Genomic DNA, 22,802 nt, shown 5'->3' on the forward strand with positions numbered 1-22,802 from the left:
TTCCAGAAACACATCTTAACATACCAGACTATACGCATTAAAAATTCATTAAAAAATATCTTAAGTAAATGCCTGGACACTGTCATTGCAGAAATGTAAGGGTACCTGGAAATATATATAGTATTCTTAAATTATTGTTATAGAAGGCAAATATACCAGTAAAAGTGATACTTTCTTTCTGAAAATTTCTTTCTCTGAACCTCATGCTTAAAATCTAGGTTTGAAATGTCTGCCAGTGAGAGGCGGTTTATCCTGGCTCATCAGGACATACTTTTCTGTGGGAAGCCCAAGGATCCTGTTTTGCCTGAGTCAGGTCACTAAAATATTAACAGGATTCCTCACTGTTATAGGAAACAGTTCAGAGCTGTGCCCCTCCCTGTCTTTGCTGGCACTCACAGGGACACTTTGAGAATTCAGTGAATCACGATTGTGGTTACCAGAAAATCCTCTGGTGGTTCATGGTATCCCCTTCTGGGAAAAGCATTTGGTGGTGTTCGGGTCTGGCAGTGTGAGGCCGGATGCCTCTATCCTGCAAGAAGAGAGGGCTGTAGGCCACCAGTTTCAGCCAGAAGACCCGGGCCATATTCTAGCCTGGGATTCCACTTTGCCCTCCTCACCCAGCATGTCCCACAGTCTTACGAGTACTCAGTAGACAAGAGATGCTAGAGAGGCTGCTGATTGGCTCTTTCTCTTTCCTCTTCAGTCTCTATGTTGATTGCTCATATTTTGACATTTCTAATTTGAGCAGTTTTTAACGATCAGAACATTTCCCTCTAAATAGATTCTTATGAGGTCTGGAACTGAATGGTCACTAAACCCAGTTCAATCATAGATAAGCATTTTGCTCAAGCCCTCTGATTGTCAAGAATGAGACAGAGCATCCCATTCATTTTCCTGAGCACGGTTAACATGCTGCACTCCTCCACTGTGCTCTTCTAGCTCTTGCACATTCTGCACGGCATAATCACAGCCATGATTTGCACAGCAGCAGTCAACATGTAGGAAATGTGACTTATAAGAAAACCTCATACTGAGGGACATTTTTTGTACATTTTTATTGAAATTACTAAATTGATATATAGTTGCAAAAAACCCACTAGAGTCAAACATGACAAACACAGCAAAAGGTGAAAATTACTTCATCTCCAGGGTGAAGCCAAAAATTTGATATATGTCTCTTCAATCTACTTTGAAGTGAATGCATATCTCATATATTACGACTTACAAAATGTAACGCTATTGACAAAGACCAAAAACACAAACAAAAACAAACAGACAAAAAAAACCCACAGCTCTCACATCAAAAGAGATGAAATAGTGTATTCTGAAGCCAAATATGAGTGATCATGGCCCTGGGACACAGGTTTAGGCTACCCCAAACTCCATGTTCCAAAGAGGAACAATGTAGTTTCATAGCAACAGAGGAATGTTGTAGATCAAGGCACTTTTCAAATACAGATGTGGAAACATGGGGAAAGGTGGGTTACAGCCAAGTGCAGAAACGTCAGCTATGGGCCCCGGATGCTGTCTGATAGCATTCTTTGTTGAAATGGGGTTTGTTAAGTTAATAAATTCCAATTGGTTTTTATCTGTTAGCCAAAACATAGGTGGGCAGGCAATGGCTAGTTAGAGAGCTGTAGGTAGCCCAGGATAGACTGCAGTTAGGCTCTAGACCTGCAGCATTCCAGACTCCCCACATCACTGAAGTTCTATCAGTCCATCCACCTTGGCAGACAGCCTTTTCCCAGAAATTCCCCTTCACACTGTACGCTACACTTCATCAATAACAGAGTCTTGTTTGTTTAAACTTAAATCCCTGTTACCCAACTTCCAAGCCATCAAGCAGCACATACAACTGTCCCCTTCTTTTTAGGGGCAATTAAATAATAGACCTGCATTATTTCAAGTTTGTAGGACTACAAATTTTTATTCTTTAGACATGCTTAAAACATTCCTGGACAAATTTTAGGGGAAAAAGCTGCAAACATAGATTATTAAATTCAATTTTTGATTTGCGTGTGTGTGTGTGTGTGTGTGTGTGTGTGTGTGTGTGTGTGTGTGTGTGTGCTCGCGCGCCTGCCTACTTGTCTGAATGTGTATTGCATGTGTGCAGTAGCCCTGGAGACCAGAAGCCCTGGAGACCAGAAGAGGGAGTCAGATCTCCTGCTTCTGCAGGTGGTAGGGAGCTGACTGTTGTGGTGCCTGAGAACTGAACCCCGGTCCTCCACTAGAGCAGCCAGTGTTCTTAACTATTGAACCATCCCTCCAGCACAGAAGACATTGTCAAATCACACATTAGATTGATATTTCTCATGAGTGTTAAATGTCAAAATTTCTCTTCTGAAGGACACTTTCCGTGGGCTTAGTAGAGGTTACTCTATGCAAAGTGCATTTTTTGTAAAATTTGCAAAAGTATGTATTATAATGGAAATTACCTGAGACTCGGCAGGAAATCTTTGCTCCAGTTTTACACCCATACATCACACAAGCTTTGGAATGGCCGTGTCTAATTTTGCTTGGTGTCTATGCTTTCTCTTACAGACGTCCAAAGTTGTGTAAGATGTGGGCCTCTTAAATCTAAGTCTACCCTGCTGTCTTCTCCAGGCTAATTTATGCCCGCAACGAGAGAGAAGGGAGGGAGGGAGAGAGGGAGGGAGGGAGGGCGAACTGCGATTTCTAGTATAATTAATGTGTTGCCGTGTCTCTCCCAATAAACAGCTTTGTTAAAATTGAAGCTTAATCTAGTTCTTCCGACATGTAATTCATACAAAGTTCCATAACTGTGGTTACATATTCACTACTTTTTATCGGTCCCATGGTGTAATGGTTAGCACTCTGGACTTTGAATCCAGCAATCTGAGTTCAAATCTCGGTGGGACCTGTAAAAGCTCTTTTATAAAAGGCCTTTTGTAATTTCCAACCTGCCGGCTAAACGTGGAAACACTTGTTCCTCTCCTCCACGTGACATTGGACTATCAAAACACAGACACAGAGGTAATAAGCCCTGGAGAAAATTTCCTTTCCAGGCGGAGAGGCCCCAAGAGCTGTGAGAAAAGCCCCTTCCTGTGACTGCCTGCGACCTCCTCAACTCAGCCTGTTGGAGTCTCCTATTTCTTTTTGTTTTTTTCCTGGTTCGTGACCCGGCATCGCAAGAGAAAAAACTCATCTCCCGCGAGGTGGAGCCGCGACCGACCGTAGCTGGGATGTCTGTGCCTGGACCGCAGGCAGGGCCCTGAAACTGAGCCTCTCCCGGGTTCCCCAGCACAAAACGCTGCCGCAAGAGCACCCCTTCCAAAGGGACAGGTGAACAAACACTGTATGGCGTCCCTTGGCAAACAGTCTCCTGGAGAAACAACAACCTAAACCTGCAATGTAGACTAGGAATGAGCTGATAGACAATCCTGGGAGCTTATGTTTTTGTCTGTTTTGTTGTTTGGAATTTTTTTTTTTTTTTTTTTTTTTGAGACAGAGCTTTATGTAGGCTACTCTGGCCTCCATCTCCCAAGTGTGAGGGTTACAGGCAATGGGCCACCACACTCGCCTAAAAGGTGACCTTTAAATCTGGTGATCTGTTTTCTGATGCTCTTCTTACCTTTGTGCTTTAATTTTCTTGTACATAATGGGAAAGTAAGTTCTGTTTCAGAGTCCAATTGCCCATTAAGCCATAAATACTTCACTAACTAGTATTATGAGTTACCACTGGTTACACAAAGAAACTATAACATCATTTGCTAACTGTGAAAACAAATCATTTGGATTCCTGTGGTGCTTGTATGTCCTTTGTGTGGACTGTGATGGTGTTACCTTAACTGCCGGAGGAAATGACTTTTTTTCTGGTGGTATTGCCTTAGCAGAAGTGCCCGGAGTGGTCCTGTCTTCTATTTCATTGGTGCTATGTGGATGAGTTCTCAAAGAACTCTCTTTTCTGAATGGCCTAACAGCATCCCTCCATCCTTTGCCACGCATGATGCTTACAACCCCAGGCATTCTTACAACCAACACATCCAGTCTGTGGTTCTCTGAGGGACCCGCAGCACGGGTTTCCTACTGCAAAGTGACTCTTCAAACAGATCCCAGTGTCCCAAGTACCTTCCTGGAATATTTTGAAATGATAGAAACAAAAGGATCCATTTTCAAAACTTAAAAGATGATTTATTTAGTGGTGTGATCATTACATTCATATCTATCAAGCATTCACTCCTGGTTCAAATCTAATAAGTCAGATTTTATCAAAAAGCCTTCAAATCACTCTGACAGAAAAGCCCTGACTGTTTGTGGTGCCTGACCCTGGCGGGGGGGGGGGGGGGGGGGGGGGGGGGGGGGGGGGCGGGGGGGGGGGGGGGGGCGGGTGGTAGAACAGTCCCAGCAAGCCTGGGAACACACAGGGATGCTTCTCTGACTCCCTCACATGCCCTAGAATTCCCTATTCTTTCGGGAAGCTGAGAGAATTCCTTGGCAATGGGATGGGATGCATGGTTACAAGGATGCCATCTTTGGCCAAACTTTAATCAGGCTTCTTTGAGCCCTCTTCTCAACTAGGTCCAGTTCGGGCTCAATTACCTACCGTTGATATCTAATCAGGTCTCTCTGTAACCTTGGTATCTAGTCAAAACTACTTTAGGAACTTCCTGTCCAATAACGCTTGCTTATCTTCCATTGACTGTGACTCCCCAGCTGTCACTGGTGTATCAGGATTTAAGTTCAGTCCTTCTCCCCTAGTGTAGTACCCTAGCATAGAGCCTCTTGCCTGTTTAACAACATTTGGTACAAATTTTGGTACTTCTCTCAAAGAAATCCAACTCATGGTTTAGGATGTGATCAGCTTTTCAAAGAAGACATGTCAGGCCGGGCGGCAGTGGCGCACGCCTTTAATCCCAGCATTCGGGAGGTAGAGCCAGGCGGATCTCTGTGAGTTCGAGGCCAGCCTGGGCTACAGAGTGAGATCCAGGACAGGCACCAAAACTACGCAGAGAAACCCTGTCTCTAAAAACAAAAAACAAAAAAACAAAAAAAAGAAGATATTTCAGGAGTGGTTGCCTAGACAAATTCATAGTAGCCAGTTTCCTGAAGAAATCAAAGCAGACTCTGGAACCTGTTCTAAACAATAAAGGTGATGACACAATAATACAATAAACGATAAAGATCTTACAATAATCTCAATATAAACATAAAATATTCACTCAATTGAATTCAATGTCCTTTCAAGATTTAAAAACGAACAAAGGAAAACCTCTCGACAAATTAGAAGTAGCAGGAATAAGCTTCAACACAATAAAGGCCGCAGAGGACACACCCCTTGTCAACATCACACCACACTCCATAAGGAAAGTTTAAAAGGCTTTCCTCGGTGTGCGGTCAAGAGGCGCTTACTCTCACCAATTCTTCTCAGTACAGTATTGGAAGTCCCAGCCTCTAGCCACCAGGCAAGAGAAAAATAATAATAATAAGAATATTCATTGGAAAGAAAGAAACGAGTGTCTTTCAATCCCAAGCACCACAATTTTTATTTTAAAAAAGAAGAAATAAAGAAATTATCTATATTTGCTAGAGATAATTTTATATAGAAAAATTCCAAAAAATTCCACTGAAAAACTGTTTGAACTTATGAATTCAGTGAAGTTGAAGGACATGAAATTATTTAATAAAATAATAGTGTTCCCGTGTAGTAATGCTATAGTGTCTGAAAAGGAAATTAAGAAAACGCTGGCCAAGCGGGTGGCAGATGGCTTGCCTTTAATCCCAGCACTCAGGAGGCAGAGGCAGGCCAATTCCAGGACAGCTAGGGCTACAGAGAAACCGTGTCTCAAGAAGAAAGAAAGAGAGAGAGGGAGGGAGGGAGGGAGGGAGGGAGGGAGGGAGGGGAACTTTGGAGCTGGACATATAACTCAGTGGTAGAGAATTCACGTAGAATGAGCAAGGACCTGGGTTTGATCACCAGAACAGCAACAATGAAAAGGAAGGAAGGGAGAGGGAGGAAGGGAGGAGGAAGAGGAAAAGGGGTGTGAGCAACAGCTTCAGGAAAGGACCGGTGCCTTCCACTGTTAACGGCTTAAAACCTCAGTGGCTAAGCCCGGAGCCATATTATCTTGGGCCATGGTTAGCTCCTTTAATACCCGTTCACTGCCCTCGACTGTGCCTGACCTAGCGACTCTGTGTCCACTCGGTATATCCTTTGAATGTACACCAGGGCACTAGTTTTCTACCCAACGAAAAAGTTAAAACACGATCCCATGGCGGGCCTGAAGCCTGCAGCAGCAGAACTTCCTAAAACCCGCCCATTTAGTGTTTCCGCCACTGTGATTCAAAAGCATCTTTATTTATGATTATGTTGCTGCTCTGTTGTTATAAAAACTTTGGGAAACTGCTTCTGTGTTGGAATATGGAATTTGAGGTAGCCTAAACCCGTGTTCCAAAGCCGTGGTCACTCACAGCTGGCTCTAGAATAGCTTATCTATCTCTTCTCCCCTTTGAGGTAAAAGTTGTGGGGTTTTTCGGCAGGGCTGGGGTGGTGGTGGTGGTGGTATCTTCTATTTACAATACAACAACAAAAGGATAAAATTCTTACGTCTAAATTTAATCAACGAGGCAAAAGACCTGCATACTGAAAACTGTAAAACATTGATAAGTTTAACAAAACAGAACTAAATGGAAAAACTAACATTGCTAAAATTCCCATACCACCTGAGATGATCTTCAAAGTCAATGCATCTTCATAAAAATTGCAATTCACAGAATAGAAAAAAAAAATCCTAAAAGTGTGAGAACCTTAGTAGCCAAAGTGACCTTGAGTAAAAGGAACACAAGGCAGAAGCATCGCATGCTCTGGTTTGAAAATATGCTACACTGAGGTTGGGATCAGAATAGACACGTTAGCCAATGGACCGGGGTGGAAATCACAGACAGAAGCCTGCGTTCATGGTCAGTCGACCTCACTCCGCCAGGGTGCCGGGACACAGGGGTAAAGACAATCTCTTCAATAAATGCTGTTTGGAGAACTAATGGCCCACATCAGCAGAAACTAATATGCCATTTTCTCACAAGATTTACGAAATTCAACTCAAAGTAGATTAAGGGCTTACGTGTATTAGAAATAGACAAAGAGTAATCTCATCATTGCCCAAAGGAACACACAAAGAAAGCGAAAGTAGTTTGGCAAGGCCTTTTTAATTTTAAGAGTGCAGCAGAACTCTAAGTATACCAGGGCCAAGGTGGCATCTGTCTTTTACCCCTGACCTAGGTAGTGACTGTGCCTCATCCCATCTGTGAGAGTTCAACTTCACATTTTGATATGATTGGCTAATCAGTGCAAAGGAGATAGGGGAATACTCAAGAAATAGGAGTTCCTGCCTGGCTAACTACCTTTGACAGAAAACAAATATACAAAACCACAGATTTCTTACAAGCTCCCTCTCTTTATTATAATGTTTTTAAAAATTTAGCCAGCATATGTTGACCATTTGAGGTCTCTAATAAGAGTAAATCATCATGATACCTGGTGGCTTAAGCATGGATTAAGGTATGCCTGCCTTCCTAGAGTTGGTCCTTTGACTGACTGACTGACCTGAATGGACTGGACCAGAAACTATTCTCTTTTCATATTGCTGTGACCAAACTCCTGATAAGAAAAAACTAAACAGAGGAGAGATTCATTTTGGCTCACTGTAACAGGACAGAGGACAGTGGGAATATATGACACCTGTTTGCTCACAATTTAGCAGGACAGGACAGGAAGCATGGCTGGACTGTGAAATTTACCATTCAGCCACTGGGACCTGCTTCCTCCATCAAGATCCTTCCTTAAAAAGTGTCACCAGTTGGAGATCATGTAGAACATGGGGGAAACTTCACATTCAAACCATAACATCTGGTTAAAGCAAATCCCATTTCTATGTTCTCCTAAACACCAAAGGCTCTTTATCACAGCCCCAACATTACATTTATGTTTGTTAGTATGTAATTAACTTCCACTCCTTTCCTCCCGAATGAGCTTTTATCTCCTTTGGGTACAAAGGTCACTTACTTTTCCACACTTAATATGGGAGGGCATTCAATTAATTTTTTGAATAAAAGAGGGACTGAATTGATCTCCATAATTACCAACTGAAATAGATAACTGTGTATTTTCCAATAAGATGAGGTATAAGAGAGGTTGTATACTGCAAAGACTTCCTTCCAGAACTCATTGCAATCACCTCTCATTCAGAAATAGAACTTTGTGGATTTGACCTGCTGGTCTGGAACCTTGGTTTCCTTGACTAGGAATGTGCCTCAAATTATCCAGTTTTTATCAGTTGAGAATGAAGGATGTGGTTCAGTGTCCATCACTTTCCACACACGTGTGGGACTCCCAATTCCGTGCTCAACACTGCCAACCAAAAACAAAGTGATATATTTTCCTAGATCAACTTAAGAGCTTTGTAATATTCATTTGTGGTTCTAAAAAATATTTGACATTGCTTACCAGTACAGAGGTCACCAAGGGCCTCCCTCACACAGAGCCCAGACCCTGTCATCAAGCTGTCTTCCTAGCCCTAGTGACTGGGTCTTGATTTGTGATTGTCAAGGATATTTTTTTCTTTGGCCCATGATGAACACATGAGAGTTTAAAGAAATCAGTCAACACTTCAAAAGACCTGCAAAAAGTGTAGCCATGTTTTTGAGTATGTGAGCAAGCTTACAGAAAAGAAAAAGCTGCCTAATCAGTCTATGTGCCAAACAATTTTAAACATTCTTCTTCCAAGCTATATTGGATGCTACTTTTATAAATAAGATGTTGTGGTATTTAGGATCAGGAGAAATACTAATTTTAAATTCTAGCCTCATTATTTTACTGGTTGTGAGATTCGGGCAGATTGCCTCTTTTCTATTTTCATTTGCTTTACCTGTAAAGTGTGCACAGTAATGCTCACTTTAGTGCTTTGTCTGTTTCATCTGTTTAAGTAAGATGCTTAGAGTTTGGGAACTCAGTAGAATATTTTGTAAAGATTAAATTGAAACACTTCCAATTTTCTGTTAGAAATTCTCCTAGCCAGGTTCTAGAGCATTAGAAGTGGTTGGAGAGGCTAAATTTCCAAATAATAGATTTGGTTGTATAACTAAACATGATTTCAGGCTTAGAATTTGTCAGGGCAAACGGCCGGGTTTCAAAATTACAAGGAAGGCCCCACTGGGATTCGAACCCAGGATCTCCTGTTTACGAGACAGGCGCTTTAGCCAACTAAGCCACGGAGCCACCTGGCCGACCCGCTCTAGTTTTTGATCAAATCGCAGTAGATTAGGTGAAATTTTATGTTAATTGGTACTGTGTGTGTACTGTTCGGATAGGTTGACACTGCTACCGAAACAAAAGTGCTTCCTTCAGGCCAACAAAACACTTGGACACACTCGACTATTTGGAAAACGCACAGAGCGAGTCCCTGAAAGCGTGCTAGCCAGGGACCCGAAGAGAGTCTGAGAGATTACCGTTCCGAGTGAGGGGAAACCGGTTTCCAGTTTGGCAATTCAGAATCACCATGCGCCTGGATGTTCACCAAGCGCTAGTCTCAAACCATAGTCGTCAAAAGTTTTAGCAAAATCAATTGGCATTCCTGGCGGGTTAGAGAAAAAGCACACTTGAGTGTTGATAAAACAAAACCCAACGCTTTGTCTCCAAACAGGCTTGACTGAAATGCAGAAAGCCCGGGCGCTGGCCCTACGCTTTAAGATTCAAACACCAGAGGCCAGTGCTCTCCTGCGGCTCATTGGAAGGCGCTGAGATGGATGGCAAGACCTACATACAGCCTTGGGGAGGGGTCAGGAGTCCTGGAACTGCTCCTTCTCAGTTCTGCCTTCTTCATTTGGGTGGTGGTTCTGGCATGCTCCCCACGGACCCTCTCGTGGAGAAGCTAAATCTTGGAGAAGCTAAACGCAATGCTGGGTATTTTACAGGGGAGCTGATTCCAAGACCCTGCGGGTGCCAAAATCTGAGGACGCTCAAGTCTTAGTACAAATTGTGTATTCTTAATTACTAATGTACAACTTTACGTGTACTTCAGATCATCTCTAGATTATCGGTATCTCTAATTCTTGCATGTAGGTCTATGACTTACTTTTAGTTCGTTTTTACGCATGGTGTGAGATTCAATTTCATTCTTTTGTATGTGAATAGTTTAGCTGCTCCACCATCTGAGATAATTCATTTTCGTTGTCAATTTGACTGGATTAAGGACCCCTGTGCTTTAGAGAGGGCATTTTCAGAGAGAGTTAACTAAAGAAAGCTCTACCACCTCAAATATGGATGGCACCGTCCCAAGGACTGAGGTTTCAGACTACATGGAAAGGGAGAAAGGAGACATGCAGCTGAGTGAAGGTAATCCCCTTTCTTCGCTTCCTCATCTGCTGGAATGGGAACAAGCATTTCCACATTCCCTTCACCACCGACCCAGGCGCTCCTGCCACTCTGCCAGGGTGGACTATACCTGAACCATGAGCCGATATAAATCTTTCCCACCTTAACTTGTTGAAGCTGTCACAGTGATAAGAAAAACACTTTTCTCAAAACACCTGACGAAAGCAGTTTAAGGAAGGAAGGTTTGTTGTGGCTCACAGTCTGAGGGTACAGTCCATGGGCAATCCTGAGGGCAGAAGCTGAGGCCACACCATATCTGCAGTCAAGAATGCAGAGGGAAATAGATGCTCCGGCTAGCTTGCTTCTTAGCTAAGTCCAGAAGGCTAAGAGTCCATAAGAACTGCAGTGGGGAAGCTGGCCGCAGGCAGTCAAGGTGACAGGAGCAGGCTTACATCTTGAACCTCAGAGCCTGCTCCCAGTGATGTCCTTCCTCCAGCATGACCAGACCTCTTAAAGCCCCCAAATAGCACCACCAACTGAGGCCCAAGTAAGAATTCAAATGTGTGAGGGTATGGGGAACATCTCATTCAAACTACCACACTACTTGACAGAATTATATGGGAAGAAATCAAGGGACTATGGTGGTACCTCCTTGGAGACGACACTGGGCAAGTAAGAGCGGGATGGACACTAGACACTTTGTTTCTTGCTGAGGAAATGTTGTGGGAATCTTCTGGAATTAGCACTCTGGCACCAGTGAGAGTGGACGAGAGGAGATGTCACCAGTGAACCAAAGCCAGGATAACTCCTGAAAGGCTCCAATGCCAGGTACAGTTTGTGTTCTCATTTTGTACTCTAAAGCCACAAGATGGGGTGGGCAAGCAAGCAAGATTTTACAGAAGCGTTGGAGGCAGCCAGCAGGTTGTTGAGGGCAACACCCCATTGTTTCTGCTACTTCTCCAGGTCACTCTGTTCCAGGCAGCAAGCGAAGCCATGCTTGACAAACAGGCAGGACAAGGAGTGCTTTAAGTAAATCACAAATAAACAATGAATCCATATCTAATAATTGGTCATTTCTTCCTAATTCTACTTCAGGACAAGTGTACAGGGGTTAATGAAATCTAAAGCAGTTGAGGAGCAAAATAGCACCATGCGTTTATAACGCAGACTTACCGGGAGCATCTCTTAGTTACTTTTCTACTGCTGTGATAAGACACCCATGACCAAGGCAATTTACAAAAGAAAGAGCTGATTTGGAACTTAGGGTCTCAAAATGATTAGAGCCTATGACCATCGAGGCTTCATCTGAGTGGAGGTTTCTGAAAGAACTCAGGGTGTCCCAGGGCAGTAGAAAGAAGAAACTCGCAGACTCACTTCCTGTCGGCAGGTGGGAGCTGCTGCCCACGTAGGAGTCCCCCTTTTATACAGCCACTAAGGTGAAACTGGGCTCTTGACTTATGCCACAGAAAAGACATCATTATGAAGCAGGAGGATTTGTTAAGAAATGTGACAGAGCCAGGTAGTGGTGCCTGCACACGCTTTTAATCCCAGCACTTGGGAGGCAGACACAGGTCGATCTCTGTGAGTTTGAGGCCAGCCTGGTCTACAAAGTGAGTTCCAAAACAGCCAGGACTGTTTACACAGAGAAACCCTGTCTTGAAAAGCAAAGCAAAACAAACAAACAAAATATGACAAATATAATGCAAGCTTTAGATATGAGGGTAGGTGTCCAGAGAAATGCCTATGTGTTGGAACAATGACCATGTATGATTTCTTAGTTTTGTTTATTTGTTTGTTTTTGAGACACAGTCTCAGTGTGTAGCTCTGAATGGCTTAGAAATCTCTATGTAAACCACACTGCCTTAAACTCTCAGAGATTTGCCTGCCCCTGTCCTCAGAGTGCTGGGATAATGGCATGCATCACCATGCCTAGGCCTAATACAGCGGTATTATCAGGATTCTATGGAGGAACAGAACTGATAGAATGATGCCCAGCTGCTTGGGTTTTAGTTAGTTCCAGATGTATTCAGGTTGACAGCCAAGAACAGTGAGCAGTGTGAGTGGAAGATGAGCAGATGTGGAAAAATGACAGATTCTGGGGGTCTCCAAAAGGTTTGGAGCTGGTGGGTGGTGGTGCTGCTCTTTTATCTCAGCACTTGAGGGACAGAGGCAGAAGGAGCTCTGTGAGTTCGAGGCCAGCCTGGTCTACAGAGAGAGTTCCAGGACAGCCAGAGCTACACAGAGAAACCCTGTCTCAGAAAAAAAAAAAAAAAAAAAAAAGGAAGGAAGGAAAAGACAAAAAAAAAGAAAAAGATTTGGGTTTTGGCTCCAAGAGGTCCAGTCCCAGCAGTGGGTGGACCCACTGACAGTAGGTGGAGGAGACTGAACTACCTCTAGGATTCCCCCCTGGAGTTCTGATTGGAACTAGAATTCCCAGGCCTGCACAGTGGGTAGGGGTGGTTGGTGGGCAAGCTGGGGGAAGTGGGGACACTGTCTCTGGGAGTCTCTTAAGCAGAATGCGAGGTCCGGCTCTATTTGGTCCTGGAGCCCAGGGTCATCATGAGGTAGATGGGGAAAGGAAGGTTGGAAAATGCCTCTGGGATTCTCCGCCTGGCACTCTGGTTGGAACTCTGGGTTCAAACACCAAGCATCCCAGCGTGGGCACAGTGGATCTGTAGCTAAATTTCCAAGGGTCTTTCTCATGTTTTCAAATATTGGTGCCACCCAGGTTTGGCCTGGGTCTTTCTGAATCAAATAATCTGATTAAGACAATCCCTCACAGCAATGGCCAACAGCTTGTGTTTTAGTTGAGTCCATATGCAGTCAAGCTGACAGCCAAGGTTAACCATCACAGTCGGATTCTGCTGATGGCCGAGAAGTGATAACAAAGGAAGGCAGGGTGGGGAGTGGAGTGAAGGGAAGCGGGGTGGGGTAGGAGCAACCACAGCCTGAAGCTAGTTACTAAGCCAGGAATGGTGGCCAGGTCTGAAATCCCAGATACTTGGGAGGCTGAGGTAGAAGGACCTGAAATTGGAGGCTAGCCTGGGCAATTTAGTGAGACCTTGTCTCAAAATAAAAAGCAAAAAGAGGGCTGGGAATACAGCTGAGGTCAGAGATGGAGTCATTGCCTACATGCACAAGACCCTAGCTTTGATCTCCTGTCCCCACCCCAAATAAAACAAACAACATCAATAGCAACAAAATGCCATTAAAACTGTTGAGTAGACATCTTTGTCTTTGGCAAGTGCCAGTTAGACTGTAAGAGAATGACGTAGCACAACAAAAATGCACTTACGAGGAAAAGGTCTGTGGACTCCTAACCTGTGATGTGGAAAGCTGAAAAATGGTGTGGATATTTTTGAATTAACTATTTAAAATGTCCTTGTATCGCTAATACTTCGGGGTTGCATTTCTCAGGCCTATAATACTGGTCAGAAGTGAGCAGCACTGTGATTTAACCAGAAGTCCAGTCTAAGATTCACACCTTAGTGTCTTCTCTCCTTAGGGTCAAGTTGCTTGAGCATGAGACCCTACTATACCTGAATGTCCAAAATGCTGTAGTCAGATAGAAGAAGAGCCGGTGCCCACTGCTCTCTTTAAGAACTTAACTAACCTCTACCCCTACCCTTATACCTCCAGGTTTAAAAGCAAGCTCTTGATTTAACTGCAACCAGGCAGACTGCCAGTGATGGTTACTGCTGGCTTGTTTGGGGGTGGAGGGTGGGGCGGGAAAAAGCCATTGGAAAACTTTTCTAAACTCCCTTTACTTGTTAATGTCACAGAATGTCGCAAGTTGAAAGTTGAGGCAAAAGTTCAAAGGAGGTATACCTCTTAGACAAAGGGGCCACCATACAAAGCCCCTTCCAGAAGTGCTACAAATCACTAACTGTCACAAAGTGGTGGGTTTTCCAGTGTGAGAGGAGGGCGAGGGGGAAGGAGAAAAACCATCCCTCCGTGTTCAGAGCTGTGAATCTGTTTGCCATGATCACAGATAAGGCAAATGAACACTTTATCACAGCTATCACCATGTCGCTTTGTGTATAGCCCTAAGTAGACTAAGGAGAAAATTAGAATTCTAAAAATGAAGGCTCATCTTTTTTCTCAAAAGACCTGGAGATGCTGGGGATCGAACCCAGGACCTCATGCATGCTAAGCATGCGCTCTACCACTGAGCTACATCCCCACCACCCAAGAACTAAGAATTCCAACTCATCTTTATAAAATTCAAGGTCCTTTTTTTTTTTTTTTTTTGTCATCTTTTTCCTTTAAGGAGAAAAAAAAAAGATCCTGTTTCCAGGCTATTCTAATCAACCTGCACTTTCACAGAGTCTCAATAACGGATATGAACAATCTGGGGTCGGAGATCCTCCCTTCTTGCGCCTTCCTCTCCTTCAGGACTAAGGAGAGATCCTTCCAGAAAACACCGGAAATGCTTTGCTAAGTCTTATCTACAATTAAAGAGAGAAAGAAAGCAAGCACCGGTCGGTGCTTTCCCGTCTCCGTATTCTGTTCCCGGACTTCAAAACCCAATCAAAATTAGGAGCCTTGGAGGACAGGGTTCTCCAATAAAAACCAGCTTCCCTGTCTCAGCCACCGGGAGAACAAAGGATCAAGACGTTAGACTGCCACCCCCACTGCCCCAGGCTTTATCCAAAGGATGCCAATGAAACCCGTAGGCTCGGAATCTCAGACTCCTCAGCGAGTCTTCAGAGCCGGCAGGGATGAAGTCCGGAGCGCACTTCCTCTGGGACTTTGCTTACTGTGCACGGAGTGTCTCTGCTACCTTCGGAACGTTCCCTCTCAGGAAGTCGGATCTTATTCCTCCCTGGAGAGTTCAGGGAAATCCTCATATACACAGAGAACTGTGGGCAAACCAGGAGGATGGGAACACTAGGGAAACTGAGGCAAAACTAAGGATTCAGAAGGCAGAGAGAGTAATACCAGGAGAGAACAGTAAGCTGAGGCCGAGGATAGAAAACTGTGTGTGTGTGTGTGGAGAGAGAGAGAGAGAGAAAGAGAGAGAGAGAGAGAGAGAGAAAGAGAGAGAGAGAGAGAGAGAGAGAGAGAGAGAGAGAGAGAGAGAGAGAGAGAGAGAGAGAGAGAGAGAGTGCATGACACATGGATCCAGCCAAGGATGGGCATCTGACTCCCTGGAGCTGGAGTTTCAGATGATTGTGAAACCCTCGGTCCTCTGGAAAAACAGCCACACTCTTAGCCACAGCGCCACCTCTCCAGGCTCAGTAGTTCGAAAAACAAAGCAAAACAAACGATTCTCTTATCTGAAATTGTGCAATGTACACCATTTGATGGGTTTACACAAATGTGTGTACAACGGGAGCCATCGTCCTGGTCACGGAAGTCAACACACTCATCAACTCCCACAGTTTCCTTGTTTTCACCTACGTGTGCACTTGTGTAAAGAGCACTTAACTTGATTTCTGCTCTCAACATTTCCAGTGTGAAACACAGTATTGTTACTGCAGTTGCAACTTTCTCTCACAGTTCTTAAAAGCAAGACCTCAAAGAGTCTTCTGAAGGGATTGCACACTCTACACAGGCTTGGGGAGTGCAGGGTAACCCCAAGTTCTCAACAGTACAGAGGGGTGCACAGGCTACCTGGCCACGGTCACCTGACAGCTTACTAGGCTCTCCAGATTCCCTGTCTGGACCGCAAAAAGAAAGATGGTAAATGCACTGAGAATAATAGTATAAATAATCAATTGCCCCAAGAGGTAGGATTTTGAGTGGATCTGTTCTGGAGGATAGTCCTGTCATGTTCTGAGCAGCTTTTCTGGAAAACTGTGACCACGGATTGGGTCAGATCAGTAAGTTTGTCTCATTGTGTTTTGAAGATAGTTTCGGTTGCTTGAAAGTCTCCACTGAACTCAAAGAGCAAAGGAGAGAGAGAGAGGCTGTTTAGGTGAAGCAGACCGAGGTGGATTTTGTGTGTGTGTGTGTGTGTGTGTGTGTGTGTGTGTGTGTGTGTATGGTGTGTATGCATATGTGCATATTTGCACACAGATGCACTTACCCAAGCATAAGCACATGGAGGTTAGAGGTCATTCTCTATAACTCTCTGCCTTGTTTTATTTTTTTAATATTTTATTTATTTTGCTTTTGTCTATGTCAGGAGACAATTGGCAGAAGTTGGTTCTCTCCTTCCGCCATCTGGGTCCTGGGGGTTGAACTCAGGTCATTGGGCTTGGCAACAGGCACCTTTACCAGCTGAGCCCATATTTTATTATTTTATTTTATTTTAATTATTTTACATATGACAAGGAGGATTTACTGGGCTGGCTTACATAGTTTTCTGAACCCAAAAGAGGCTAAGAACCTGGTAGTTACTTAGTGCCAGTCCCAATCCATTCACCTTAGTTTTCAAGACAGGGTCTCTTACTGAACCTGGAGCTTGTTATTTAGGCTAAACTAGCCAGTTACAGACACATGCTACCATGTCTGGCTTTAACGTGCATATGGTGGAATCCAGACTCAGGTCCAATATTTTCATCTCTTTGTCAGATGATTGTTTTTGATGTAGCTAGTTTGGCTGTTCGTTTGAGATAGGGTCTCACTCTGTAGCCCACGCTGGCCTTAAACTCACAGTGATCCTCCTGTATCAGCCTCCTAGATGCTGAGGTTGTAGGTGTGTGCTTCCTATTCTATTCCCTGCTGAAGTAAAATCTGAGTGATAAGGAACTAATCACATCAAAATACAGAAATGGTGCATCCTGTGGATGAGGAACAGACAAAATAAGAAGCCGTATTGCAAGAGAACCATTTGAAAAGGTCAGGATGCTTTAAACTTGAAAACACAGTGTAGAGATCAGTATTTTAGGACTTGGGGAAAGGCGAATAAGAGCTTAGGTTTCATGTAACTACGTGTGATGGGCAGGGCAGTGGCCCTTGGTTTTTTTTTCCAACAGTCTTTCCTTGGTTTTCATTATTAGTCTTATGAACTTAGTTTTGCTTAGGCAGCCACATCTCCATCACAGATGGTGAACGGTCGGCCATGCAGATAAGTCATGTTTCTAAACCCAGAAAAACCAATACCCTTCTTTTCAACAAACATTTCCTAACTTGTTCTTTATTATCCTGGAATAAAACACAGAGTTCATTTAATCTAGATACATAATTTTTCTTCCAAATCAACAAACCCCTAGCTAGAATGAGAAATAAAAGCAAATTAGTTTGACATGCCACGAATAAAAAATTACATGAATGCTTAGAATGACTATTTAGAAAACAGCATTCTGTAGTTGTGTTCTTATACATGAAGCAAATACAAAGAGATGCAGATACTTGGTGCTAATTAAAGCCAAGCTCATGCTCACCTTGCCCGGGCTGATTTCCAAAGTAACCAGTGATTCTTAGTCAAGTTTCAAAGCCTATTTCCACAAGGAAAGGCAAGTTTAAAAACAAATTCAAGCAGACGTAATATTCCTGGATGATTTCCTGATGTGAAAAGTGTTCAGTAGGAAAGGAACGTTGAGGTTCTATCCACTTAAGCTTCAGAACTAGAGCTCTCGCTGCTCAGGTTTCAGCTTTATTTTGTAACAGTTACAACACAGAACCCAGGAGCCCGAAAATGAGTGACTCGGTGTCCAGAATCCAAACCCAATCAGGCTCTCAGGACGTCAGGCTTTCATGGGTTTCGGTCAACTTGCTCTACGGCTGTCTTCTGTTGTTAGGATGGTGTTGCTGGGGCCTGGACCCAGAGCCTGCTGCCAGATAGGCAAGCTCAGCTCCTGTGGACCATTCACCTGGCTTTTTAAAGTTTTATTCTAGGTTGCTTAGGCAGGCATTGTTCAACAGCTTTTGGTGCTTTTGCCTCAGCCTGCGAAGCCGGGGTTCCAGGCTCAACTCCACCATTTCCCTAGACCTCTCACACTAAACATGATTAGCTGTCCTGTACAGAAGCTGTTAATAAGGCCAGAGTCACTGTAAGAAATAAAATTGGTAATTGGAGCAATGTGTGAGAGATTCTCTATTCAGGGGACCCCTAAATTCCTATATAGAATTCTCAACGAATATTAGCAATGGATGATATTAGTACCTCTTCCGTTCCCACTATTTCCAAAAAAAAAGTAATAAGTTGGAGTCATTTTATTTTTACTGATTGTATCTTCCTTCCGGATGCTCTCACCGGATGACTTTCCACCTGACTTCCAACAACCACCTCAGCGTTCTCTCTAAGAAGGTCGTGGTGTTTAGATAGCCATATAAAAACGAAATAAACATAAGGACACGAAAAGCTTACAGATATTATCGTGGGAAAGAAATTTAAATATATATTATTGTGAGAAAATAGGTAAAAGCTTGTGGAGATGCCGGGGATCGAACCCGGGGCCTCATACATGCGAAGCATGCGCTCTACCACTGAGCTACATCCCCCAGTGCGTGAGAGGGGTCGTACACAATACCTATCTTTTAAAAATCCCAGCGTGTTCCGCATAGCTGTTCTGTTTTTGGGGAGTCACTATTGGACTACTAAGGATAAAGTCCGGCTGCACCATAGCAGCTCCTTCTGAGACCTCGACAAACCTCAGTGTCAGAATCGCCAAGAGGAAAACAAGTTTCAAAACCTTCCGCACTGCCGGTTCTTCTGGTGACCAAGTCGCATCCCAGGCACAGGCAGGAAGGATTGAGGGAAGAGAGATTCCTCACCCCTATTCTGGAGCGTTTTCTGCAACTCAAAGGCCCAAATTTACAAATGTAGATTGGCCTCGCCCGGAAAAGGAACTGTGAAAATATTATAAGATGAAAACGTGAACATCTGCCTTGGTCTTTGTCCACACCGGCAAGGGCTAAGCCCACTTGACCGCAAAGCACAGACCTGTGGACTTCAGCGTCACCAGGGATCCTAGAAGGTTCTGCAGCCCGTCGAAGGGATCTGGCTGCAGCAACCTCACCCAGGATCCACACAGGTGCAGCCGCCACTGACAATCACTAAGTGCCACCTCTGCCCAAGGCTCTGCTGCCGCAGTAGCAGACACAAAGGTTCGGTTTCTGCGTTCAGCAGAGAACAGTGGCTGAAATGAGCACCAAAGACACGATCTAGGAAAACGCTCATTAATATATTGGACTTCATTAAAATTAAAAAGTAGCCTGTGAAAAACTCAGAACAATAGGGCACGCACCAAGCTGAGAAAAAAATACTCTTCACTCACAATAAATAAATATGATATCCCAAATATCCGAAGCATGGTGGCGAAGGTACCTCCAGAGGCTGGAGCATCAGGATTGCTGAGTTTGAAGAAGACTGGACCACATATTGAGTTCCAGGCCAATCTGGGCCACAGAATCTTGTCCCTGACACAAAATAAACAAACTAAGAGTTGTCATGAGTTAGCCCATTGGGTTAACGTCCGCTGTCTCTGAAGTTAAGGCCGTGTGTGCGGTGTACTGGTCTGTAAGTCCGAACAGCACCACTTCTGAGCTGTGGAGTCTCCTCCCTTCCCTCAGAGCCAAGTTTCACCAGAACTCCGTGGGCAAATTCTCTGAAACCACATACATGGCTTTTTAAAATCAGACTTTTATCTATAGTTTTACAGTTGACTGATATATTTTGCCTGACGCCGAGGATATACCTCCGTGGTAGAGTGCTTGCCTAGCATTTATGAGGCCCTCTCTTGGCCCAATGTCCCTTACTGCAAAAATCAACTTTGTCTGAATCCATTGTTGCATGACGGTCAGAATTCTTTCTGCATTTGTGCATTGGCATGATATCACAAGAAAAACCTGCCTTTCCCTCCTTCCTTCCCTCTGCCTTTCCCTCCTTCCTTCCCTCGCTTTCTCTTCACATCAGTGTAGACTCGGGTATTCTTATTGACTTTTATTGTTCAATAACTGGTTTCATTCTTGGTGTTTCTAAAACCTACAGTAGATCCTGTGACCTTTTGAGCATCCCGTTATTTTCGGAGCACCCGAAAACATTCTGGCATGGAATGACATTCTAGGTTCACATTGTCCTTTCCCTGTCCTAGCACCTCTTGCAACTACAAATTCTCCCAGAACACTGGTTTCCTTTTAGTAGTATCCATACAGAGTAATCAATACCTAAGGTTAGTTCTGCTCATCGTCTGTGTACAACTGTTCATGCGCTGTTTTAGTAGACAAAGCTAGGCCAGAGCTGTTCTTTGCCTTTGCTGAAATTTGTGTAGCCTCCGTCTTAGTTAGGGTTTCTGCTGCTGCAATGAAACACCATGACCAACGGGCAAAGTGAGGAGGAAAGGGTTTATTTGGCTTACACTTCAGCATTGCTATTCATCCCTGAAGGAACTCAAACAGGGCAGGATCCTGGAGGCAGGAGCTGATGCAGAGGCCATGGAGGGGAGCTGCTTACTGGCTTATTTCCTTGTTGAGTCTTGTTGAGTCTACCTTTTTACAGAACCCAGGACCACTAGCCCAGGGATGGCTCCACCTACCACGGGCTGGGCTCTCCCCCATTGATCACTGAGTGAGAAAATGCCTTACAGCTGGATCTCATCATGATGTTTTCTCAACTGAGGCTCCTTCTTCTGATGACTCTAGCTTGTGTCAAGTTGACACACAAAACCAGTCCGTACACCCTCTTTCACAGTGAGAATACTAGCTTCCAACATCGGCTTTATTCTTACACACTCACACACACTTAAAATTACATACTAAATAGAACTCAGAATTCAAGTGTGGTTCTATTGTATCTAACAAGCAATTGTGTCAAAGATCTGCACAAACATTCACTTGGGTTCACCCTCTTTTTTCTATGGTGTCATATTTTAAAAATATGTTTAGTTATTCTTTGACAACTTCATACATGTATACAATGTATTTTGATAAGTGGTATATTTCTTAAGATTTTTTCCCTGTTGGTATTCAAGTTTAAAATAGTTTCTCTCTCCGTGTTGAATTGATTTTTAAATTTTAATGTGTAAGACATAAACATGGTTCCAAGAAGCAAATCTATAGAGAAATATCAAGTTGCTCAAGTTGTAGATGATTGCTGTATCTAGGGATGCCTTCAGGTGGACCAATGGGAGTGCCCTCTGGGCATCATCTTGGGAGTTGACTTTGGGCCAAGAGTGCAGCACCTAGACTAGTGAGCCTCGGCATTGTTAACCTTTCCTTGGTGTGACTTCGAGACAGAACGCAGTCTAGCAGGTTCAGAAGGAACAGAGTTGTCTAAAAGGGATCTACATAGAAAATACTTTTTAGGGTCTGGAAAGTCACAGATAGGAAGACCTCACTGGGGTATTGATGAAGCAAGTTTTGATGTTGCTAGTGTAGCTCAGCAGTGGCATGCTTGGCATGCTGAGACACTGGGTTCAGTCCTGAGCTCCTCCATCTACTAATCTGTCTTTTAGGCTGAAGACCTTGCGCCCAGATTTCCTACCTGCAATTCTTAGTTTACTTACGTATTGGCCATCTTTCTCAGCATATTTCTTAACCCCTTTGAGATTTAAAAAGCTATTTTTGCTTATTTATATAAACTTGGACTTTTCTCATGGGGTATAAACATTTTATTTTTTTAGACATTTTATTTAACTTGGTAAATTATGCATACTTACCATGCACAATATGATAGTTTTAAAAACATACATTTTATACATATATGTACACACATGAATTTCAAAATTCTTTGCCCTTGTAGTGAACTCCCTCCTTCCATGTGTCCTTCCTATAAGTAGTTGAAAGAGAGGGGTTCAGGAAGGGAGAGGGGGGTGGTCAGGAAGAGAGAGGTGGGGGTTCAGGAAGGGAGAGAGAGGGGGAAGAAGAAAAGAGGGAAGAGAAGGAGCAGGTGGAGGAGGAAGGAGGGGAGGGAGAGAAGGACAGTCTGCCAGGAGCCTTTGTGGAAGTTCAGAGGAGGGTATGGCCACACAGCCACACTTAGTTGGGACATGCACTTTGTACTTCTGGATGATTCTACCATTGTCTACTAGCAGTCTAAACTTGTGACCCTAACAATAACTTTGATGGACCAATATATTTTTGATCATACAACTCAGTTTATGAAGTAAAATTGTTTCTGTATATCACCTAAGTGAGGAGAAAGTGTTTTAGAAAAACTAAGAGTAAAGCGAGGTTTGAGGAAAAGATAAAGGACCTTCAATTTCTAATATCTGACACCATGTGAAAACGGCAGTGGCTTGGTCTGCTACAGCAGGATGAAGTCACTACTGATGACACTTACCATGTTATTATTCAATAACACGGTACTTTCAAAGCTCTCCACAAATTATCTTCTGCTTACGGTTTCATCGTTTCTTCTCCTCATTCAGTGAAGCCTCTTTTTGTCACTCTTCTAATTTTTCCCTCACTAGTAGAAAGTGTTAGAAGATTTTACCTCATGCTTTCATGAATTACTGTTTCTTAACTTCTTAAAAAAAATCTCATCTATAGTTGTATCTTATAGATGACTCATGCAGTTTGCTCTTCAATTGTTTTGAATTGTCTTTGATTCTGAATGAACTCTGGAGTAATATTGGTAACTTCCTGT

The 22,802-nt window shown here is 43.6% G+C and overlaps 4 non-coding genes across 4 annotated transcripts; 1 reads left to right on the forward strand and 3 right to left on the reverse strand.

Annotated features, from left to right (window-relative positions):
- The first annotated feature begins 2,809 nt into the window (after window positions 1-2,809).
- On the forward strand, window positions 2,810-2,881 carry Trnaq-uug (transfer RNA glutamine (anticodon UUG)). The gene has a single exon. It is a non-coding gene; the product is annotated as a tRNA-Gln (tRNA).
- Window positions 2,882-9,158: 6,277 nt separating this feature from the next.
- On the reverse strand, window positions 9,159-9,232 carry Trnat-cgu (transfer RNA threonine (anticodon CGU)). The gene has a single exon. It is a non-coding gene; the product is annotated as a tRNA-Thr (tRNA).
- Window positions 9,233-14,438: 5,206 nt separating this feature from the next.
- Window positions 14,439-14,510, reverse strand: Trnaa-agc (transfer RNA alanine (anticodon AGC)). The gene has a single exon. It is a non-coding gene; the product is annotated as a tRNA-Ala (tRNA).
- Window positions 14,511-18,646: 4,136 nt separating this feature from the next.
- Trnaa-cgc (transfer RNA alanine (anticodon CGC)) lies at window positions 18,647-18,718 on the reverse strand. Its single transcript has one exon. It is a non-coding gene; the product is annotated as a tRNA-Ala (tRNA).
- Window positions 18,719-22,802: the final 4,084 nt, after the last annotated feature.

Source organism: Peromyscus californicus, unplaced genomic scaffold (genome assembly GCF_007827085.1).
Source record: "Peromyscus californicus insignis strain IS unplaced genomic scaffold, ASM782708v3 Scaffold_8__1_contigs__length_139910024, whole genome shotgun sequence".
In the NCBI taxonomy this organism is placed as follows: domain Eukaryota; kingdom Metazoa; phylum Chordata; class Mammalia; order Rodentia; family Cricetidae; genus Peromyscus; species Peromyscus californicus.